General features: G+C 44.8%; 1 protein-coding gene and 1 long non-coding RNA gene across 5 annotated transcripts in view; one reads left to right on the top strand and one right to left on the bottom strand.

Annotated features, from left to right (window-relative positions):
- Nucleotides 1-13,243, bottom strand: part of grin2ca (glutamate receptor, ionotropic, N-methyl D-aspartate 2Ca) — a 67,655-nt gene extending 54,412 nt beyond the window's left edge. Inside the window, exon 1 of the mRNA XM_019261528.2 lies at nucleotides 11,411-13,243. The gene's annotated coding sequence lies outside the window, so the exon portion shown is untranslated. The remainder of the gene's footprint in view (nucleotides 1-11,410) is intronic.
- Nucleotides 1-22,229, top strand: part of LOC113747018 (uncharacterized) — a 155,106-nt gene that overhangs the window by 57,284 nt on the left and 75,593 nt on the right. Inside the window, exon 3 of one of the 4 annotated variants that reach the window (XR_003463290.1) lies at nucleotides 18,186-19,446. The exons of the other annotated variants lie outside the window; for them this stretch is intronic. This is a non-coding gene — a long non-coding RNA (uncharacterized LOC113747018). Of the gene's footprint in view, nucleotides 1-18,185; nucleotides 19,447-22,229 lie in introns of those variants that run through there. 4 annotated transcript variants of the gene reach the window in all.

The following is a 22,229-nucleotide window of genomic DNA, read 5'->3' as shown; positions in this document are numbered from 1 at the left end:
CCGTATCATCGTCATAAATAAAGCTACATCTCTTTTATCCCATCCCCTTTTGGACATTTGTACCGAATGCAGAAGACAAATTGAAACAATGCCAAATCTCGCCCTTGGTTTATAATTTAGCTGTGAATTGTTTGGCTGCTCCTCTAAAACATTTGAACAGCTTATAACATTAGTTATAGGCCAATACACAGTCACAGCAAAGCAACAAACACGCTGTTAGCTTTGTTAGACTTCTATTCAAACACATTAAGACAACAACTGGTCTTTATATTCATGAGGCTGAGTCTGGCACAGATCCACACAGACTGGTGCTGAGTAATAGAAATGGAGTTAATTAACAGAGCTAGACCACTTTCTCAATAACAAACGTGAGACTGCAAGTCCCCCCAGAGACAAGTGGCCAAAAGAATGCTGCTTTTAGTTCCCAATAGAAGTACCAAGCTGTGGGATTGGTGCTGTCCATTGGTTCATTCAAGATACTTTCTTTTAGCTCTGCACTAGCCTCTTCCGATTTAACTTTCCCTACCATAGTCCTCAGATTTTTAGGTGGGCAGGGGATCTTTAGAAGGACACAGCAGGCCAACAGAAGTGGTTCACATCATCTAAAAGCCGAGAACTTGAAGATTAATTTGAGTTTTTCTAGTCACAAACCGTAAACATTGTGTTTGAGTTAGGTTCCTATTCAAATTTAGAAAAGTTAAGGAGTGTGTAAGGGCTTTAAACATTGTGACAGAAGTATACGAAGGTCATGGCCTTGCTCTGTTGTCTCATAGGTTTTTGAAGTCATTTTGATTTGTTACACAGATTTAGTGCAAAATGTAACTATTTCTGACCACTTGTAAATTGATAAAAAATTACACATTACGGCATGAAGACCTGTGCGACACCATAAAGAAAATCCATGCTGTGATTTGCTATTAAAATCTTTGGGGGAATTAAAACAGCATTTTTAGGCTTTAGATGGCGCTCCTCTTCTGGAACATTCACTGTACAAAGCTACCCAATCTGATTTAGAGATGAAGGTGAGGATAAATCCTTTGATTTAGTTAATACCAATAAGTTACAACTCTCATTTAAAGCTGATACTTTAAAATATTTTTATGGATGGAGAAAAAAACATGGTACCACTGTATTTGATGTTGGATTATAACAAGACTACTGTTTGGTTTCTCAGTCTCAAAGTCGCATCTTCTAAATAAAAGTGAGTTAAAGCTGCATGTTAGCTACTCACTCGGGACGTGTGATGCTGAGAGATTTAGGAACCGAGTGCTGAAGCCAAAGCTGAATTTAGCAAAGCCCTACGGGAAAGCAGAGTGCACAAACAACTCCGGCATTGGTGTCATTAAGTTTGCAAATATCTAATCAAATATTAATGAACAAAGAATTGAACTCCTTTATATGTGCTCACCAACCCAGAACCTCCTGATTGTTGTCTCAGTCACAACCGGAAACTGTTTGCTATTAATGTGTCAAACAAATCAGCTGCCACGATGTCTCTGTGCATTTCCTTCAGCTGGAGTGAAGCATGCAGCTACTCGACAGAGAAAACAATAAAAACTATTGTGAGACACGACAGGCCAAAAAACGCTTTTTCATGCAAAGGTCAGCTTTGAGATGTTGTTCTTTCAGACTGATGGAAAAAAGACTTCATGTGTGTTTCTGTAGATTTCACCCAAAGTTACATTAGATAGCACCTCATTTGCAAAATTTCAGGAAATCTCAATGTTGACCATATTGACCTGTAGAGTCTGAAAATGATCTTTAAAGTCGGTTTTCTTCCCTTCAGCAGCTCGTCCAGCCACCAAACCTTCCAGTTTGATTCCTGTATTCATACAGAGAGCTTTGTTCATACATCATTTAGATTTTTGTGGCTCTTGACAGACATTTCCTGATTTATGGAGTGAGTACCCAACCCATACCCAACACGAAACGACACCTTTTGAACCTGGATTTATCCAGTTCACATTTTTCATATCTATGAACTATTTCCCCCGTATTCACCTGTAGAGCCTCCAAACGTGTCCATTGAGAAGTTAAACAAGCATGTCCCACACTACAGGGACACAAAATAAAAGTCTTTCATCGAGTGATTAATGTCACAGTCAGAGAAAGTGCACATACATGGGAGTCAACATCTCTGACAGGCATGCTGGATGATATTTAAACCTTAGATCATATCCAGTAATATCACACCTATGTCCTTATTGATAAGCTTTACTCACTGCAGTGTATTTGATCTAATCCAGTTATCTTTACATTACGTAATTAATTGTTGTTAATAGATGCAATGCCTGTTTTAGAACGACCCTTTTGGCTTTCACTAAGCGAGGTGGAGATGTCGAGGCTGAGGTGGTGTCTGGGCATGAAGCCCGTCCGTCAGCTATAACTTATGAGACGCTTGTGTCTCATTTGGACAAAATATCTTTGCTTGCTCCATTTTCTGAAGGTCAGGTCTGAGGATTCCTGAACTCCCGCAGTGACTCCGACTCTCCAACAGCCCTGGCAGCTCGTTCCCCTGTCGGCCATCTTTAAACCGCTGATTTACTGCTCTGTTTTTTATGGTGCAGTTTTCTGTATCATGGCCATGTGATAAACGGCAGCCTTGCCGCTGTCACACGACCGAACCGGTGTCCGGTGGCGTTTTCGCACTGAGGTGCGCCCAAAGTGAAACAACAATAGAGGCTTTTCAGTCCAAACCACGTGTGATTGATCAGTTTCTGCTAACCCCCGGAGAAAGAGCAACATGAAACAGATCCACTCAGTTATATTGGTTTCTGTCTCAGACCCCCTGCCCATGGCACTGCGACATGTTTAAGACATGCACGCCTCTACATTAACTATACAAGACAAGTGATTGATAGGCCACGGGATGAAAACCCGTGCGGGTGAAATCCCAATAAATCTGACGTGATCTTTACTGCTGTGTCTGAAGAAGAGCTGGGGGTTGGGCTATAACTGGACGGGGTCCTGAATTGTCTTGCAACAGGAATCAATTGAAGGGTATTGAGGCTTTGGCTGGTGTCTCTGTGCATTAAAGGATTTAAATATTCAGGAGAGGAGCGGGACTGGACGGAGCAGTTGGCTTTTCGGACTCTTTAGAATCAGTTGGGCCGTGATCAGCAGGTTTTAAATGCCACAGCAGATGGAAAGCTACGCAGTTGTGCTTTATTACAGTTCTGTCTTTGAAATCTCATCCAGCACTGAAGCTCAGCTCTCTCCCTCGGCATTTGTCGTACAGCCATGATCATGTGACGTGTCTTTTGTGAAGCTTTACATGAAACGAATCAACGCGGTCCAAACAACATCATCTCCCGTCATTTACGTCAAAACGCCAAACAGGATTTCTTTTTTCCAAGGACGCGGCTCCATGCGCTCGCTCGGCATCGGACAGATGTTTGATATATATCTCTCCTCTCACATTTATTGCGAGCTCGACACTCCATCAGGCAGCGTTCGCTTTGTCATCACGCCGTGTAGCGAGATTGAACAGATTGTATGTGCAAGTGTTTGGAGGGTAATAATCTTTGGAGGCTGCAGATTACGGTACAATGGTGTCGAGAATGTAATCCATTTTGCCATAACACTTGGATGGATGTTTACCTGAGGCTTAAGGCCCTCGATGCGGTGCTCTGATATTAATATTCCTACTTTGACCCCGCGGGCTGACCTGGTTATATACCGGGGTTGGTGGGTGACTTGGAGGGTGGCGGAAAAATCCTCCGTCAGTCTTTGGCTGCGCTCATGTGTGTCCGTATGTGGAGCAGGGATCAGTGTAAGACCCTGGTTAAGCTGAAATCATGGCTCCCCGTGCAGAACCAGCACCCCCTCCTCCAACCCCTGCTACCGGTCCAGCTGTCACCAGCTTGTTCTCCCAGTTGACTCGGTGGCTGCCCACACATACAGCTGATCTCTGAAATACACACACATGCTGTAATCCACATATGAGCATACCACTTTGTTTTTAATCTACCCTGTGCGGTCTTGTGGTTCTGTCACTGTTATAAATCGACCTGACAATGTTTTCTTCCTCTGTCGTAATGTGTCTAAAGCGTGCACGTTGAAAATAAACTCAACATAAATCAGTGTAAAGGGCCAGTTCACCTCAGATCTCACTGCTTACTGTTAGTGGTGTGTAGTCAGGCAAATATTTTATATTCTTTTACATGCCTAACCTTGACTTGACCAAAGAAAGCTTTGAAAAAAACAGCTAATTAGTTAACTTAATTTCTAAATACACCTGCCAATATAATAAATTAACGAGAAGGGAAGTAGATTTTATCTTTCACCTTTAAGAACATGAGGGTGTACGTTACTGTCATTATTGGTACGACAGTGATGCAATCACATCAGTGTCGTGCCAATAATGACAGTAACGCACACCTCGTGTGTAATATAACAATTATCAACTTAAATTGGATATATAATCAAAATGTTTCATATTTTGGGGCAATTTGGTCTCGAACTAAACTTTTTTTGCCGTTTCCATTCCAATCTTCATTTCCATGGAGATACATGGGTCATATGTGATGGAACCAGGTTTACTACTCTAGCAAGTAACCTGAGACTTACTCTGAAAATACACTGCATGCGTAACGGCTCCGCTCCGTAACGAAAGCGTACTCCGCCAACTCACACATAATCCGATTGTGATGCGCACTGGTGCGGCTCCGCAGGACACCGAACGTCGCGAGAACGCACGGGATCTTGCGAATTCACGCATAATCACGCGATATTGCGGGCTGTAGTCTCTCTGACTCTGGGATGACGTTCTATGCCGAATCTTTTTTTGCTGGTGTCCTTAAAAAGGATAAAAAGGATGTGAGGTGTCATCAATGATCTCTAGAATCAACTTCTCCTCATCCATTGGGTCGACGGGGTGAAAAGACGCCTGAAAACCTCTGACCTGTTGACTTCAGGTCGGCCCCGCCCGTTATGACGTGTTCTTGTAATGAAACTCGATCCGCGGTGAACACGGAGTATTTTATTTTGAAAATCAACCAGGGTTTTATTTTGTAGCTGATTTCCTTCCCCGCACAGTCTGCTCTGTGCTGAATTTATGCGCCGTGCTCCGGCGTCCGTGAAAAATCGCCGCAGACTGTGTGAGCTGACACACTGACTAACATTGAAACGTATCGGCTCCGTCGCCGTGGCCATGCAGTGTATTTTAGGGGTTAGTAATGACCTAGCAGCAGAGACGATTTCTAGTTCCAGAAAACAAAAACTAAAGCTTCTTCTTAATCATCTTAATAAACCCAAAACTACTTTGCTACTTCAGTCATGCAGTGACTAAGATATCTGCTGATGGACAGATTTAGCTCCTCACTCTGTGAACTTCACATTTATTTTTATTCTTAGTGCTGTATTTGCGAGTCACACCACAGCTGACGGAGGATGTGATCCAAATATTTGAACTCCACAGCTTCAAAAGTCAAAATGTGTTGAACAAAGATCGATGAGATCGTCTCCAAACTTAATAACATGTTTTTATTGAATTAATGTATGAGTCGATCTTTAGTCTTTAAAACTGTGTGATCACGTTCTGAATGTCTAGTTGATCGATCAGATTTCTTGGTCAGGTCTAAAAAGCTCAGCAAAGCTTCATCTTGCAGGATAATTTAATTCAATGTTAACATCACAAATGTTGATTGACGTTCATAAAAATCATTTTTCATGAGTGAAACTTCTAGTAAGCAGCATGAGAAAAAGGATCAGGGTCATGTTCATCCAGAATCTGTAAAAACTGAGTGACAGACAGACTCGGTTTCTCTAATTGCAGCTAAAAGATGTAAAGCTGCTCCATGAAAAGCAATCAGAGCGTGGCATAAACAACTTTTATGCTTCTCTCTGGAGATGATGTATTGATTTTTTTGCGGCGATAAAGAGTCTCCGGGAAAGTGAAAACAATTCTTCATCTTTTGGCGAAGCGTGTTTGTGCAGCTCCTCGAAGCAGCCTGCTGTTAAAAAGTTGTGCCTGTTTTTTTTTTTTTAGAGCATCTTTCTAGGTCTGCTGAGCAAGTCGCCTGAATTTGTCAGGTGACGACGGAGAGTGACAAGAGGGACGGGGAGGGGGAGGGAGGAGACATGTGACAAAAGCCAGAATAAACCGAACCTACGTCACGCTCACACTCTGCCTCTGCCAACTGAGCCACCAGGACGACCTGTTTCGTTTCATAGTATCCAGCCTGGTTTCTTTAGATCCATCACGCAAAGTCAAACTGCTCTCCCCCCCCGTCACTTTACAGCCTTCATTTCTAAGGTTATCGATGTCATCATCTTTCATGGAGACGCTCCCCGCCGTGTCACCGCTCAGGGCTAATTTTGGAAATTAAGTGGCACACATGCAGCTTTGAATAGAATGCAATTAAGCTAATCAATTTCCCCCGTATTACAAATTACGTATGCGGCAAACCCCGACGCCACACATGCACAAACACTCAGGTTGGTGTCAGTATCCACAAGAGGCAGAAGAATGAGGAGGAAAGAGAGGAGGTGCCCCCCCTCCTCAGCCCACGGCGTGTCAGTTTTCCTTCTCAACAGGGACAGGACGTTAGACGAGGTGCAAGCGGCACTGCGCCATGAATATAAATGGGCCCGGAGTCTCTGTTGTGCCCGTGAGCGCAGCCATAAACTTGGGGAAGGGGGAGCGACACAGCCTGCCAGACTTCTTCTGCCCCGAGTTTAAGATCTCATCACAGAGCTCGCATGCTACGAGAGCACCCTGTGGACTCCCCTGTGCACCTGTAGTATCGCAACGCAGATCTGCGCTCGAACACGTACGAGCCGGCCTGTCAGCCTCTCAATAAATTGGCGGGAAAAGGATCACATGGTGATGCAGCATCGGCTGATTCTGAGTGAAATTTACTACTCCTCTCTCATGACCTTGGATAAATTGCTCTGATATCCTGCAACCTTCGTCCCTCCCCTGCAGTAAATGTTTTACTGCCCTGGATGCCTGTGACTGGCTGTCAATCAGTGCAATATCCATTTAAAACCGGAGTCCATGCAAACACGCCCGGCATTTTATTTAATCTCTTTGGACCCCAACCCTCGTTTTCCTCCTGCTCTGTGTCCTCCCTCTCTCCTCTCTGTCTGCAGAGACGCTGAAGATGGCGTGAGGTCTAGTCTTTTAACAACTGATTAAGCAGATCGGCTCTAAGTGTTCGTGGAAGAGCTGGACAGCTGACAAAGCAGCCGCTAACCCTGAGATACAAGCCCTGGTCCTTTCAGTCTGCCTGCAGGCTGCAAACACACTGAGATACAACAACATACATGTAACAACAGAGCAGGCCGTCATTTCATAAAAAGATGAAAACCCTGAGTGGCAGTCCATAAAACTCCTCATCAGTCAAACGTCGAGGCTGAAGCTGAAAGAACTCTCTGAAGTTGGACTTTCTGCAGGTACATGTTGACCGATCGCCTCTGGGGCGCCTGGCGCTGCGATTACTCAATTTTTATCGACTCATTTAGTCTCTAAAATGTCAGAAAATGAAGACAAACATCCATCACACCACACCCGATGTGATTTCTGCAAATGGCTTCATAATCATCTGATCTAATCTTTGAAATCGCTCTTCAAAACATTCATACGTGTCATTGATTTTCTGCCAATTAACTAATATGAATAATTGACTAAGTTCTGACACAGTGACCGTGCAGCAGCGCGTCGGAGAAATACAGCAGCAAATGTTGAATCTGTCGTGCAGCACGACAAACGTTCACGTGGAAATGAGACAGATGGTGAAGTGAGGAGAATGCCTGTGCAGTTAACGGAGGTTACCTTAATGCTTTACTCACATCATAACACATCAGATTCATACAGTAATTAAACAGTGTAGAGAAAGACGAGACAGAATCACAGTGTCACATTAACTCACAACTACTACTCAACTAAAAGCACGGCTATGTGACTGTGTGTGTGTGTGTGTGTGTGTGTGTGTGTGTGTGTGTTGGGGTTTCACCAACAGTTGAGCTGTAAACAACTTAAACCAGTAGTTGGCGCTGTGGGCAACCAGAATAACCAGCATCAGGCGTTCCAAAACAACGGTACCGGTAATGTTGTTTTTGTGTTTTCTTACAGTTATGTAATTTTATTTAAAGTCTGAAAATCATCTTGCGACCGTTGCCTCGCTGCCTCTCGACCCCCCGAGGGTCCCGACCCCCACTTTGGGAACCACTTGCAGTACGACAAAGTATTTAAGTAGTTACTGTACATTCTGTCTTATTGTGTTAATTTAATGTTCTGCCTCTGCACACATCTGCACGAATATATATAACACAACCGCCGCTTGTTACGAAACACGGCTGTTGTTTAAGATATCGCCTGACCCTGTTTTTAAATTCATTCAACTTTTATTTTGAAAGATTGCAGGACAGGAAGTGTTGACAAACCAAGTGAGGGTTGGTAAATGAATGCTTCATTTGTCATGTCGGATCAAATCTCTGTGTTATGAGACAACAAGTGGAAGATGAAGATGGACAGCCGCGTGGTGACATGGTTGGATGTCGGTCAGAAGCTCCTCCGTGAAACTTTCCTGTGGATGTAATCTAGTAATCCTGCATGACAAACTGTAACTGATACGCGTATTAATCAAGTCAGACTTAACTGCTGCTTCATTCGACTGGTTGTGACTTCTCCTCAGACGTGTTGAGTAGTCGTCAAACTTCTCGCGTGCTCTCGCACATCTACCTTTGTCAGAACCAACCTGAGCGTCAGCCTTCACAGTAAAGACAATGTGTTTTAATGTATGAGGGTCCTCACATGTATAGAAGTCAGCGCGTGTGTGTGTGTGTGTGTGGTGGCTGTGGGATTAGTGGAGCATCTGTTTGAAAGCAAATGAATCTGCTTAATCACTGAATGTATCAGCTGAGTTATTGATCAGGCTCCTCCTCAGCATGACGTCCTGCATCATGCTTGTTGGTGTGTTACCTTGTGTGTGATTGCATGATGTTTAGACACACACACACACACACACACACACACGTATTGACGTCCATATCAGGCTCACATACATACCAGTACATCCAATTACTGAAGCTGGGATACGGTTGGCATAACATAATGAACAGCCATTTTTCACCTGCCTAACCGGTGCCGCACCGTTCACACCGTCTCGTTCCACCGGTGGAAGAAAAGCACATTTTGTCTGTGCGGAGTTAAACCTCCACCTGTGAGACGGAGGAGTTTACCATGATGGGAACCAGTAATTGATTCCTGATGACATTAGCTGCTGAGAACAAAGTTTCTGCTGGGCTGGCTCATCCCTATTACAAAAACCAAATATATTTTGCTGCGAGTGCCACAGATGAAAATCCATCCACCTTCAATGTGTTGGGATGGAGACAGAAACGTCAAACGTCAAGCCAGAGCAAACAAAACCAAAGAAAACGTTTCTTTCCCGCAGGCGTTTGTAAAATGATTAACAAGAAATATGAAATGTTTAATCTTTGGAGAGTTTTCCCTCTTTGGGGTTATAGAAACGATTGAAAGAAACAGTCTACGAACTTTTATGGCTACTCACAACTCGAAAACATCAACAAGAGACAGTAAAAGATATTTCTTGGATTCAAAGACCAGCCTGCTGATGTCGGCTCTCTCTGAAGGGTCACCAGGAAAGTTTGAAGCGTTCTGAGATGATTAAAAAGACAGGGAGTCAGAATAAATCTGTTTTTTTCTTTTTTTTTATGAATCAAACCATAAAGGAAATAAATTCACTTCTAAGAATTATTCAAATAAATCAGCCTGAGAAGACGACCTGCGACGTTAAAGCAAAGTTAGTTCTACTTTTGGTCTGTCCAAGTCATTTTTCATGCAAACATGGCAGAAAATTCAGTTTTGAACCTCAAACATGGAGATGTATGGCAGAAAATTCAGTTTTGAACCTCAAACATGGAGATGTTCGACTTTTCTCTATTCTGTAGCCTCTAAACTGAAACGACGAAACAAGACATCTAAAGACTCGACCAAGCGATGAATCGATTTATATAGAAAATGATCTGCAGAATAATAAATGATTAAAAAAATAATCATTGGTTGTCACAGGATGTACATGTGTATCAGCTCTGAGGACATTTATGCCTCTTAGATTGCAGAGTTCAGAAGATGGGAACCACTGATCTAGAATAATTCTGTTTCACTGATCCTTTAAAAACGAGGCAGTGATGATGAGTTTGATCAGCCGTCAGTGTCATCAGATATCTTTGGTTATTGATCCTTTGGATGCTTGGTTGTATTCTGCGGGGATAGATACCACCACAGAGGAACGTGAGCAGATCTGTGTATTCTGTAAATGGACGCTGGCCAAAGAGGAGGAAGAGAGCCGGGCTCTAAACTCTAAACTCTGATCTACAGCACGGCTCCCGGTGGATTCCCCGTCTCAACCAATCAAACATCCGAACCTCCACCTTCCTCTGACGTGTGACCTCTGTGTCATTAAAAACCATTTTCACTCGTTTCTCCGTCCAGTGCGTGACAGAGTGATGCGAGCGTGTGATAAAGAGACAGACTGAGCAGGTGTTGCATGTGTTCAGCCAGGTGCAGACGGCTTCTTGACACTTTGTAATGAGGAAGCACATTGCTGATAAAATACGGCTTTGTTGCCGCTCTGCCCTGCTGCCCTGGTTGCTCTGTTATCTTTTCATTTATCGCCTCGTGTGCTCTCACATCTTAACCGAGACGTCGGTGTGAGCGTTTCAGCGACACGTCTGTCACTTTTCTTTCTTTTTTTTGCAGTTTACAGATTCTGCTCTCATTCTCATGCCTCAAAAATAAAATAAATAAATAAAAAGAGCTGTTCTGTATTCATGGAGCCAAAGTGCCAGAGCGGATTCTTCAGTAATTACAGGAACCTCTCATTCTCTCGCATCCTGAAAAGTCACTCAATTCAATGCAGTTCAATTTCCCCGTGCAGCAGCAGCAGCAGCGGCGGTGGAGGTGGCGGTGGCGGTGGCACTATCCCAGGTCTCGGGGCAGGTATCAAAGCCCCTCTCAGCTGCTCTAACTGTTTACAATGACGCATCGATCCGCTCTGCTTAATCCCCACGACAAGCTCAGTGAGTTAAAGCAACAGTTACAGCCACCACACACACACACACACACACACACACACAGCTACAAAAGCCAAACACAGCGTGCTGTCTGATCTCACCCACACCACCCACCAACCACCAACCACCACCTCCCGACAAGGATCCTGTCGAGTGCTGTTTCTGATCTGAACCTCTGCGCTCTGATAATTCTTCAACTGACAGTTAAAAGAGAAGAGGAGGAGGAGGAGGAGGAGGAGGAGGTGGAGGAGGACGGGGATGCTACTTAAAAACTACAACACACCTCCAAACACGATAAAAAGAAGCCGACACATTCACACACTCAGTTATTAAAGTGGATAAGTGGCGATGAAGGTGAATCTGTTACCTGTGTTGGCAATCCACATCCAGCCCTGGCTCGTCACCACTCATCCCGCGTCTGCAGCTTCAGCTGTCCTGTTTCCGTTTCTCCTTTTTTTTCTTCTTCTCTTTCCTTCTTTCTCTCCCCTTTGGCCTCCTCTTCTCCTTCTCTTCCTCTCCCTCCCTTCGTCCTCTCTCTCTCTCCCTCCTCCTTCCTTTCCTCTTCCTCTCCCTGCACTTGTTTGAGTCTATTTCAGTGGCAGCAACAGAGGAGCCCGCTGCGACGGTGGCATGGTTTCCAGCACTTTGGCAGAAGGTCACATTATCACTCGCTGGTAAAAAAAAAAAAGAAAAAAAAGAAGAAGAAGGGGAGGGAGGGAAGGAGAAGAGGAGGAGGAGGAGGTGGAGGATGGACGGAGTGATGGAGGGAGACTGAAGTGAGCAGGTGCCGAAGGAGGAAGAAGAGGAGGTGAAAGAAAACAAATGTACAAATCGTGGCCGTCCGCTCGTGCTCGCAGGTTAGAATTAAAGTTGCGACCTCAGGAGAGGCGTTTCAGGTGAGATGACCCAGAATGCTTTGAGGAGAAACCTGTTAGCGTGCAGAGGTCTTCAGCAGCCGCTCACCTCCGGAGGGGGAAAAAAGATAATTCCTCTCTCGGCTGGAGAATGAGACTTTAGAAAAGCTGCCAGAAACTTACAGCGTGTTATACATCAGCCCTGAAACAAATCCTCAACAGTCAGTCGTGTCCTTCTCCGTCACTGCCCGCTTCATGAAGACACAGATGTACTCCATCTTTGGCTGAGACACCTGTCCGCACCGTGAGTCCGCATCCATCACACACTCTGCACAGTGACCCTCATTTCCCAGCCTCCCTCCTTCGCCCTCCTCCGGTGTGAACGGCGCTCTTGTGGCCGCTCCATCAAAAAAAACAAGACTCTGAAGATGTGATCCAGCTGCCGTCCCCGGGAAGAAGGTGTCTGCGGCCGGCGACAGATGGCCGTGGCAGGGGGACAGATGCGAGTCAGCGGCTGGAGTTTGGATCTTCTAAAGAAACGTCTGTCTTTGGATCTGTCCCCTGCCTCTCCTTGAAACACACCTTGTTTGTTCTCGTCTTCAGTTAACTGCACTTCTTGTCCTACCTGAGCCCCTCCTCCCCCCCTCAGCAGAGCTTTCACTCTGGCTTCACTGACCGGCTGTAATCCTGATTCCTACACTCCGTGTCACAGGAAGGGCTTGTGAGCTCTAATCATTATGTAGTAAGGATTTATCCTCTCGTTCTCCCTCCCTCCTCTCTGTTTCCCTCCCTCCCTCCACCCATCCCGTTTATTTCCCTCCCTCTGCTGTTGGAGCACCGGCCCGCCTTATAACTCCACAACATACTACAGCCTCTTTTCCACAGTATACTGCATCATCTCTCCTCAGTCTTTTTTCCCCGAGAGCCGTTTACTTGTCAGCTCGTTCTTTTTTATTTTATTTCTCGGTGTCTCCGTCTCCGCTCGGTGTCTTGTCTTTCTTGCTGCAGCTCTCATCAACAGGTTTGTCCTTGAAACGTTCTCTGGGACGAACAGTCAGCGTTCGTCTTTTTCCTTCCCATCTTTGGGCCGTGTGTGTCCGTGTACATACACACTGCATGGATGTCTATCTGTATGTTACATTAGAGCCTGACTGACGCCTCGGCATCATCGTCGGACGAAAGAATCTCAGTACTAAAAAAGATTTGTCGAGTTAGTTTGGAAACGAGTCGGCATGACATCGTTTGTCCACCAGAGAGCGCTGACAGGTTCGTCCCGCCAAGTACTGTACATGCTCTAAATAGCCAAAAGTATGTGGACACCCCAACATTATTCTGCTGCTATCACAGCCTCCAATCCTCTGATTTGTTCTCATTCAGACACAAGAGTATTCGTAAGACGTCCAGCACCGCTGGGTGATAAAATCTGAGATCAGGTGTCTACTGTATGCAGACCAGTCAAGTTCTTCCACAACAGATCATTTCTTTTTGGTCCTTGCTTTGTAATTGTTGAAACAGGACAGGATCTTCCCCAACATGTTAGCACAAAGCTGGAAGAACACCGTCTATAGACGAGAATAATCAGGTTGGTGTTTAATGTTGCTTGAGTGCCTGTTTTCATTCATCAGCTGAGCTGACTGAAGTTCATTTAATTGGCCTTTTAGTAGAAAATGTTTCACCATATTCAGATGTTGATAAAAGCCGTACTTATTTGATCTTATTTTTCTACTTGTAGACATTTCTTTGACTATTTTGTACTTGACAAAACTTGATAAATCCAGACCAAAGTTCCTCAGATTTGTCTTCAATCAACGTCTGATTAAGATTCCTGCACAGCTGGATTGTGACCAACTCTTGAATGTTAAGAAAAAATGTAAACACGACATCGATCTGTAGTGATTCAACCTTCAGTCTGACCCATTGCTGTCACTCAACTTGGCAATTATTGAGAGAAAATTAAGAAAAGTAGCAAGTCATCCTAACGAATAATGGAAACAGCAAACTGTCCTGGGTAATGTGCGGAAGTATTTTAGTGTTTTGTGGAAGTATTTGACACTCTGGATAGTCCAGTAGTCCCCTGTGAGTGCATGCATGTGAGTTCTCGACTCAGTGGTTCCTCTGGAGATTAAAATATAAGAGATGTCTGAGGCCCAGTAGTGATAGTACTGTTAGGGTGCTTGGCTCCAGTTGATATTTCAAAGATTAATGACTTCTGTGGTAATTAAATTTTTGCAGATTACTTTGGTTTTCTCCAAAGGTCCGTCGGGCAACTTTTCAAAGTGAAACTTTTCGGCTAAAACTTCATCCTCGTTCTTGTCCATATCCATCTTTGGCGACAGTGGTTTGGTTTTAAAGTGCACGTCGTCACAGGCCGTAAGAAGAAAGCTCTGACTCGCTGAAAACGGTAATTGCACTTGTACAATGATCACTGGAGAGTTTCCTCTTCACCCACTGCAGTGGTGCTGAAATAATAACCTTAGCTTCGACCTTGACTGACCTTGATCATCATCCAACTTATTTAAAGGCCCTGCTCACAGCACAGAGCCTCTGTGATGTTTGTCTGGAGTCTGCAGGGTGCGTGAAGTAGATGTTTTCTTTTTTTTTAAAGGTCACGCTGGTATTCAGGACATGGAACAGCACTGAGACAGACTTGACTTTAACAAAACCAGCGCAGGCTGTCTGCAGGTGACTCATGTCTGTCTCTTCTTCCTTTTCAAACTCAACACAAACCCGCCGCCTGAAGCTGTTTCAGCTCCACTTTCCTGTTTGGGTCACGGCAAATGCACCTGCTGATTTGCACGTGAAATTATTGCTCAAGAACAGACTGATCTGCGCTTTCTAATGCACTTCGCCTTCATTCTTAACATTTTAGTGCTTCAGTCTGCACCCGGCTTTTACGCCGCACGGCTGGGACCGTCAATAAGCACAGAATCATTTCTGTGAGTACGCATTTATGCACTTCCAGGTCACATTTGCATACTGTATATCACTTTTCCAGGCTGCAAACAATCTCCCCCAGAAAGACAATTGCAAACTGTAGCAGAGCACAAAAAGCCATTAATCTTAATATTTCCCCCTGTGGATGAATCCATTCTCCCAGGCAGGAGGACATCAGTGGGATTTTATGAGCCTGTCATGGCTGCACTGAGAGATGTGTCAGCAAGGCTGTATTTGTTTCTCTGCGGCCGATGGTGGAGGCTGGGCAGCGTGACCCTGATCGATCGCCGTACCATAATAAATGTCCATGAACCCTCTGCTTGTGATCAACAGCATATAGAGTTGGCTTTCCTCAGTCGATAAATGATCGATAAGGCAAACAGATGGGACTGTAAAGCAAGAGATAATTGCGTGTCGGCTGATGTTGGGGAGGTTTTCCAGGCTTGTGCTCGATGTCGAAGATAACAGGAACAGCTGTTTGGTGTCAGCCGGTCACGTGAAACCGCAGCACAATGACCTGCAGCTTACCGCAGCTAATAATGTTGATGGACAACTCATTCTGGAGAAGCAAGTGTGGAAGACCTGTGAAGATTCAGACCTTTTGGTCCGGTCACACTCTCTTTCTTCTTCATGTCCATAGAGGCTGCTCAGCCTGGTTACATTGTGCACTTACTGAGCTCTGGTTCTGGCACGACAGTTGCTCCACTCCCTGTCAGCATTGACCCTCAACCCGGGCCTAAAAAAACCTCCTGTTCTTCTTCTTCTTCTTCCCGGTGGCCCAAAACACCTGTGGTACAAACTCTAACATTCCCCCCGGTGCTCTGCCTGGACATCAACAACTGGAAGTCATCGGCACGCATGAAGACGAAGAGGACAGACAAACCCCTGCTGGGTGATGGAGTCGACGTCACCAACTGTGAGTTCTCCTGTCGCCACAGACACCCAGGTAATGATGCTGCAAGTGCAGCCACAGGCTTAGTCACCATTGTGTTACCTCAGACTGTGACTTAATTCACTTAAATAAAAGCCTGTAAATGTTTTAGGGTGTAGATTAAATGGGGTTGTTCACTGTAATAAGTCTAAAAAATGATTGGAAATGGAATGTTATTTAAGAGCACTTCGGATCTCTAATGGACTTCATTTCAACCAGTTAATTCTCCGACCAAAGCTCCTCTGACGAGCCCCGATAAGACTAATCTCTGCAGACTGACACATTCGGCGTACTGTTGCTGTGGGCTGGCATTCGTTCGTAGTAAACTATGGAGGCTTGGCCGAGCAGGTGGGCTGAGTGAGGAGGAAGTAACACATGTCATGGGCGGCAGCAGAGGGAAAGGCAGGCATATGCTCTCTCTTTGTGGCCTGGCCTTCCCGCTTCACCGGACAATATGGCAGAGAGGCACATCTGACCTAAAATAATATCCTCACAGACGGCAAACCAAACGTCATCTCGGCCGTCGCCGTGGCTCAATCTCCTGGCATTTACGAGCACGCTCGCCTCTTTTTCTAACTGGGTTTGCTTGGAGCTATTTTCAGATGTGTTTCTGTGACAGAGGCGGGGAAAAACAGTGAGGTAAAAGGCCAAACTTGGATGTTGTAGCTCCCAAGAGGGACGCCGAATTTATCCCTGTCGTCTCCAAGTATTGACCAATGGCATCTCGGCTTACACCCTGAAACCTGGGTTGTTGCACTGTGAACCTCTCTGTCTCCTTTACTCCAACACTACTGCTGCTGACAACGCAAGCAAGCAAATGTTCATTCTCAAACATGTTGATGAATTACGATCAAATGTCTATGATCTATTTCCCCTCTTTGCCCAGCATACTCAGGCCAAAATAAGTCTAAGTGAGTTGCGCTAAATTTCAAAGGCCTTTCAGGTATGTAGGTTATACGGGACCATTGTGTTCGCAGCCTTTATTTATCTTTTATTGTGAGGAACATGCTGAATAGTCACTGAAAGGCCGTCGAAACAATGGTTTTGTGTACCATGGTTATATAAATACGTAACCTAGATGTTTTTGTCCTTGGCAACCAACCAAAAATGATTATCCTCAATCAGAAAAACAACTGTTTTGGTCGATTGTTCAAACATCTACTCTGTGCTGATGCTTTCCTATAAAACAGGGTGAGGTCAGGGTGGACTGTTTTGGTTCTACAAAGCATGGGACTTTAAACTGCTATATTTATTGAACCCACAACAAAAACGTATAACCAAACCTCAACCGTGTTGGCAGCAGATCAGGAATCCTCGATTCCTTTTTGACTCGAAGGTGGGATCTGTACACGGATACATTATACAGTCATGTCTTTAACTTTACACCTGACGGATATGATCTGTTGTTGAGTTTGTAGAACTCTGTGTATGACAAATTCTTTTATCATTTGACCGTCCTTGTAAACTCTTGTATGCTGTATGCAGTGTGTAGATAAACTGTACGCCTTTTCAACAGCATATCATCAACAGATCAGCTGCACAGATACAAACAGTTGCTCACACAGTTATTTCATTCATTTCCCAACCCGGTATTGCTTTTATTTTTCATGTAGGACACATTTTGTGGCGCTTTTATGGCACAGAGCAGACTTAATAATTAGAAACATGCCTTTTACTTATAAATCTGAACAACAACCTTGATTTTATAACATTCTGTTTTTCAGCTTGCTTTGAAATGTGATTCTCCATATCACAATAACGTGTTCGGATACAGATATGGACACATTTTAATACCAGGTGTGAATATTTTTTTGTCTTTTTTGGCCTTTTCAGGCTTTATTTTGATAGAGAGACGGGAATGACATGCGGGAAACACCAGGCGTGAATGTTAAATTGGAAAACACTCCTACGAGTTAGTTTTTGTAACACACAGGAAATATTTTGTAGTTTAGGTGTGAGGGCTTGAGTGACGAGATCAGTGGTCAAAGAAGTCGTGGGCAGAAATATTGGCACCACTTTCAGGTAAAACTCCTTCATGTAAAGCTGTAGATGTCATCGAGCTGTAATCATTTGTCAGTGAGTTTCTGAAGAGTTAATGTAGGGGAAGTAAAAAAGTTCAGTATTTCTCTATGAAAAGAAAAAAAAGCACTAGCATTTGAAAACTGCTCCCATAAAAGCGTGTACATCAGTGACAGTGCAACATAAAACCTGAAGCCCGTCCATCCATCATCATCCAACCCAGTCAGACTCGTGCCATCAGAGCAATTGGACAGATGCTATCACATAAAAACTGGCTTTAACTGAGAGCATGAAAATGTAGATGACGTGTAAAACTTCCTGTGACGTTAATCATCCCGTCTTTGGTTCGTGTAGTCACAGAGGTATTATTCAGCTCCTCAAACCTCTTTTTTTTATTGAAGCAGCGTCTGAAGCTGCAGCCTCAGCTGGCGTGACGAGCCGCTCTGAATGCTGAGTCCGCTGGGTGTCCTGAGGCTGTCTGGTGCCTCCGTCCAGCAGCCAGCGGCGTTTCGGTTGGAGCCTGAGAGCCTGGACACAACCTGTCATGCCATTAAGCATCTGTGCACTCTGGGAGCTCGCGCCAAGCCGAGACCTGTTGCCTGATGGATGATGCAGTCACTGTAAACAACTCAACATCACTGCTGAGGCCGCTGGACCATTTTCTCTGTTTTCCTGCCATATGTCGCCAAAAACAGGGTCTGTTAAACAAGCTCACGTATCTATCCACCACCTGCAGCTGAGCTGAGCCTGCTTCTATGTTAGCAGATCTTTTCCTGATAAACTTCTGTCTGTTTCAAACACTCGTGCTGATGGCAGACACACGGCGGTGTTATCTTGTGACTCGCAGGATTGCAAACCAGAGCGCAGAGGTGTTTGCAATCCAAACCCATTAGCTGAACTGTCACAGGGTGATAGTAAGTGCCTCTGTGTTTCTGGGCGGACAGCTACTGCCGCTGATATATGTGATAGAAAACTTAAAGATGCAGGTGACTTCAGTGACTGCAAAGACACTGTGTGTTCTCCAACAAGACATCAGAACCTGCCTCGGGAACGCCTTTTCTCAGTCTCACTTCAACAACTCAGCGCAGCACCTTCAGGAGGTCTGCACAGCTATCCACATTTATACAACTGATGTGAAGGCGCTGGGTTGCAGCTAAAGGAAGACTATATACACGGCATATGATCTACTTAATTCCAACCCTGATGAACCCTTTGGACCCAAAAAGCGGTAGAGATCTTCCAGGATTACACTGTGGCCACTGTGTGTTTATCGTGGTTTGACCTTGGCTCCTTAAAAACAGTAACCCTGTAATAGTTGACTATCTTTAAGCTGTCTTGCCTTAACAGTCTCAGGTGTTGAAACCTCCTGTTTTCGAAGATAATCATGTCTCATTGGGACAATACTCAAGAAATAGTCAGTTTGGGGCAAAACAGAAAGATGCTCAGAGCCCCGACATCACGGACTGTGAGGCGGGTCACTCGACGTCAGTCTTCAACCTTAAGAATGCTCGTCTCGTTGGTGGATCTCCTGAAATCATTGTACTTAATTTAGATGAAACATGTGACATAGAACTTCACGTATACTGAATCTACCTGAGTTCTTTAATTTAAAGAACATTTTCAGAGATGCCCTCAGTGTTAATTAAACAGATCTGATATTTTAAGTCCTGATTTGTCTTTGCTCTCCAGTCTAACGATGGAAAACTCATGCAGATCATCGCCGCCACGTTCGAGGTCGCAGACTGAGCGGCGTTCTGTTTTTTCGCCTCCCGTGTGCTGACAGGCTCAGAGGTCTGATTGAGGACGGTCTCCACAGGCGAGCATCACTTGTTAGCACCATCCCTGAGACTTCACACACATGCGGCGGCTGAGAAGTGTGTCCTCAGCGCCAGACCGGACAGCTGCTCTCATCTTCAGTGTGTCAGCGCCCTCTAAAGGCCGCTCGGAGAGATGACTGTCTGATTTGGCTTTTGGTTTAAAAGTGAGAATATGGAAGAAGAAGAAAAAAAAATCCTTTTTGGAGGTATCAGAAATGTTCCAGGATTCTTCCATGCTCTACATGCAGGGCATCCACCTGCATTGCCCTTTTTTGGCTTTGGTACTACAAGTGCAGCCTTGCCAACTTGTCCTATAATCCACAGGGTGAATAAAAATGGATTTGGCTGGAACAGACGCCCAGTAAGCTGCCTTAAACCAACCGGCAGGATTGTCCACAACACAGATTCTCTCATGTACATCCTCATTTTTCACGGGTCACGCTGTCTCTGCTGTGACACTAACCTGCAGCCTAAAGTGTTTGATCTGAAATTAGATTTAGCAAAGCAAAGACAAATGTTATCCTCTGAAGACCAAAGGTGCAGAATGAATCATTGAAATCACAGCACCGATTGAGTCAGGTGACTGATTTCTCCATACCTCCACGATCAGGATTTTTTTTTCCACGAGCAAAGCAGAATAGCTGCACATGTTTGTGGAGGACGGAGGCTGTCGGAGTGTTTTCCTGGCACGGCGTCCTCTCCTGCCTCCGTCTCCAGAGGCCTCGGACAACAGACGGGTCACAGCGAAGCCACGTTTTTAAATCCGGTGTGCAGATGGACACCAGTAGTGGTTCTAAATCCTGCACGGGCGACAGCAGAGAGAGGAGAGAGACCGATACATCATCATGTCGATACTGTGAATTTTACTATGAATCACATGTTGGCTAGTTGGAAGACTTTTACCTGTGAGAGCAGAGCTCCCTCCCCGACCAGGGACAGATAATTCGAGTTTTAAAAAAATCCTCTCATAGAGACACGAATCACTTCCTTTGTGATTTCATTGGAACTGCAGAACTCTTTAAAGCGTGGTGTGATCGTGTAAGGCATCGTCGCTTTGTTATATCAAAGCAACATGATGTATCTTTTCTAACAGATGTTAAATCCTGTTGATGCTACACTGAGGTTGCAAAAAAGTTGGAAACTTTCCATGGGAATAAACCAGGAATTTACAAAACTGAAGGTTGGCCCTTTAACAGGGAACTTAAATATAAATATATTTTAGGTTCTAGGCCGATTTTATGCAGGTACACTTGAATATCTGCTTCTCCTGCTTACTGCATGGCTATTGAGGCCACGCCCCCTACCTGCACAGGTGATTTCAGTTCCTGGACCACACTTTAGAGCCCAGAGGACACAGAGACTATTGAAGACACACATTTGAGCTCGTGGACTACAGAATATTGTTCCTATTCCTCGTCTCACCTCGTCTGAGACATCACTCCGCTCATCTCATCACATCCGCTCGCAGCTCTTTCATCCGTAACAGATTGAGTTAATTTTGGGAATGGGTAAAAGAAAATATAAAATCTTTGCTGCAGGAGCAAAATTTAAGGAGACTCGTGTCTGTTTTTAGCCCCCGAATGAAGAGAAGACAAAGAGACCTCGGTTCCATTTTTCTTTAATCAGGTTTGCTGAAAAGGCGTTCCTGATTTTCACGTTAATTTTACGAGATAATTGGGATCTGCTGTTGCTATCCAAGAAAAAGTTACTGTGGATTCAACCACGACTCCAACGAGGCTTTGACAGTGTGAGACTCATGATTGTTCAGCCCTCGCCCAGATTCATGGGTTCTGCTTTGTTCATGTGTTTTCTTTTGTTACATCTACATCCAGTCGTTAGATGACACTTTTATCCAAAGCGACTTGGAGGGGGGATAGATTCAGCATGTCCAGATGTTGGAGGTTCTCTCTGAAGAGCTGGAGGTCTTCAGGAGGTTTGTGAAGGTAGAGAGGGACGCCCCTGATCTGGTAGGAACTGGTAGGACGTTTCAGGCCTGTCAGAAGCGGCTAGTTGGTCATCAGTCATGAGTGGCAAGAGATAGGGAGTCAATTTTGAGTTCCTTGTATCCAGTTAAATCTCATGTAGTGATTAGTTAATGAATCATTTGTAATTTGTCGACAAAAACCCACATTTTCTTTTTATATTACCGACCCAAACTCGTGATCCCTCCGTACACTCCTTCCTCTCGCCTCCATTTCCTCTTTCTCAGTGTCGTTTCCTCGTCCCTCCATCCCGTCGATCCGCTGCCTCGTGCCAACAAAGTGAGTTTTCTAATGCCCGGCTCTCCGATCACCCAATTCCCCGTCTGACCTTGCATTACCCAGAAGGCTGCGGGTCATCAGCCGCGTGCTCACCTAATTCCACAAATTGTAGCCGGAGCTCGAGTTCTGTCGAGCCCAGCACTTTTGTTTCCATTTATAGCACGGCGCTCTCCAGGATTCTTATCATTATTTTCCCTAATCGGTTGAAGGAGGGAAGGTGAGCTTCAGCCCGGATGAATTGCTAATGACAGCAGCTCCACACTGCTGGAAGAGGGTATTAAACCACAATCATATTAAGCCGTGCAGAGTGGAGCGAGTGTCACACAGGCCAGGATTCCTTCATGCTCGTGTAGGAGCGCCTTCAGTCTGC

This window comes from Larimichthys crocea, chromosome XII (assembly GCF_000972845.2).
Source record: "Larimichthys crocea isolate SSNF chromosome XII, L_crocea_2.0, whole genome shotgun sequence".
In the NCBI taxonomy this organism is placed as follows: domain Eukaryota; kingdom Metazoa; phylum Chordata; class Actinopteri; family Sciaenidae; genus Larimichthys; species Larimichthys crocea.
This window is presented reverse-complemented; position numbering and strand designations above follow the sequence as displayed.